Source organism: Schistocerca gregaria, unplaced genomic scaffold (genome assembly GCF_023897955.1).
Source record: "Schistocerca gregaria isolate iqSchGreg1 unplaced genomic scaffold, iqSchGreg1.2 ptg000909l, whole genome shotgun sequence".
In the NCBI taxonomy this organism is placed as follows: domain Eukaryota; kingdom Metazoa; phylum Arthropoda; class Insecta; order Orthoptera; family Acrididae; genus Schistocerca; species Schistocerca gregaria.
Genome location: NW_026062269.1, coordinates 1 through 2,211, shown reverse-complemented (window position 1 = coordinate 2,211; position 2,211 = coordinate 1).

Sequence of the window (2,211 nt, the reverse complement as noted above, 5' to 3'; positions counted from 1 at the left end):
GATGTATTTCTCACATATCTCAGAGCCTCTCGCGATATTCGTCGTCGTCGTCGTCGTCGTCGTCGTCGTCGTCGCCGCTTCTGCAGAAGTAGCAAATGGCAATCGTAGCAAATGCGGCGAGGGACGCCCTGCCTTCGATTCCGAATGCACAAAGTGTGTGGTCTTGTTTCACAGTCTATATTTGGTCGGTCTCGTCAGAGGTTGAATGTAACGAATGGGTGGGAAAGAGCAAGGGGCAGCGGCTGTGTAGAACGAAAACACAAATCCTCAGGGGTGTGAGCGTTTCGAGATGAGTCGTATACATGTAAATGTTGGTCGTCAGTGACCGTGTGGCCTAATGGATAAGGCGTCGGACTTCGGATCTGAAGATTACAGGTTCGAATGCTGTCACGCTTGTGTTTTTCCAGTTCTGAAAAAGAAACATAACGTTTTAATGTAGCAATTGAGCAGTACGAAACCGTCTGAATGTTGCTGTTGACCATTTTTTGCTTGGAGATGCTCTTGAGCTTGAAACACACACAACAAGACCGGTGTTAACTAGCGAAATGGTCGGCAGAGTGCCGACACAGCGAGTTTTGACTATCACTTGCACATCTAAAACAACGTCGGAAAGTAACTCGTTCGGCTTTTGAGTCACATAAAGTATGTGCGTTAATTTTGACGCCACTAGCTCTGCATGTTGTCATGCAATTTCTTTACCTCTCAGAAATGATTATGACATAAAAGTGAAGTACGTGACGAGTGTGACGTTAGGAAAACATTAGGCATCATGGAGAGATTCTGTATGGGACCACCCAACACAAACGAGTACTGTGTGACGTGCTACCCGGCAGTTATTCACCGAGGTAGCCGGCTAGCTCAGTCGGTAGAGCGTCAGACTCTAAATCCCAGGGTCGTGGGTTCGAGCCAGACGCTGGGCGGAACGGAATTTTGTTCCGCTGCAAGTGTAAATTACCGTTTTTCTGATTAACGAGATTTAATGGAAATAGCAACTTTAAACTTTGCCTACGTCTCTGTCAGTCGCAAGGAAGCTGTATTTGAAGGTGAAGGTGATTTTGTAGACATGTGTGAAAGACATGTTCTGAAATGCAAGTGTTGTTGTTTGGAGAGCACATCGGTTACGTGTCAGATGTGTAGTCAAGCAATAATTTGTCGCCATAGCTGCAAATATTAGCCGGTAATATGAAGTGTTGTCAGCTAAAGTCTGATGATGCAGACGACCGTAAGGACGAAGTACCCAAGAGTACCGCTAGGCCGCGCCTCTTTAGCTCAGTGGTAGAGCACTGGTCTAATAAACCAGCGGTCGTAAGTTCCATCCTCACAGGAGAAAGATGAATTTTGGAAATCAGTTGCGCGTCGTGGCCGTATAGCAAACAGTACCTGTGATGACGAACAATTAGCGACAGGCGTTTTTTTAAGAATCACTCTCAGATGCGATTAAGGCGAATGGCGCAGATAAAGCATTTGCCAAAGCGGTACAGCATAAGGTGGGACGAGGCAGTCTGAATTACATTTTATAGATGTATTTCTCACATATCTCAGAGCCTCTCGCGATATTCGTCGTCGTCGTCGTCGTCGTCGTCGTCGTCGTCGCCGCCGCCGCCGCCGCCGCCGCTTCTGCAGAAGTAGCAAATGGCAATCGTAGCAAATGCGGCGAGGGACGCCCTGCCTTCGATTCCGAATGCACAAAGTGTGTGGTCTTGTTTCACAGTCTATATTTGGTCGGTCTCGTCAGAGGTTGAATGTAACGAATGGGTGGGAAAGAGCAAGGGGCAGCGGCTGTGTAGAACGAAAACACAAATCCTCAGGGGTGTGAGCGTTTCGAGATGAGTCGTATACATGTAAATGTTGGTCGTCAGTGACCGTGTGGCCTAATGGATAAGGCGTCGGACTTCGGATCTGAAGATTACAGGTTCGAATGCTGTCACGCTTGTGTTTTTCCAGTTCTGAAAAAGAAACATAACGTTTTAATGTAGCAATTGAGCAGTACGAAACCGTCTGAATGTTGCTGTTGACCATTTTTTGCTTGGAGATGCTCTTGAGCTTGAAACACACACAACAAGACCGGTGTTAACTAGCGAAATGGTCGGCAGAGTGCCGACACAGCGAGTTTTGACTATCACTTGCACATCTAAAACAACGTCGGAAAGTAACTCGTTCGGCTTTTGAGTCACATAAAGTATGTGCGTTAATTAACACGCGATCTAGTGT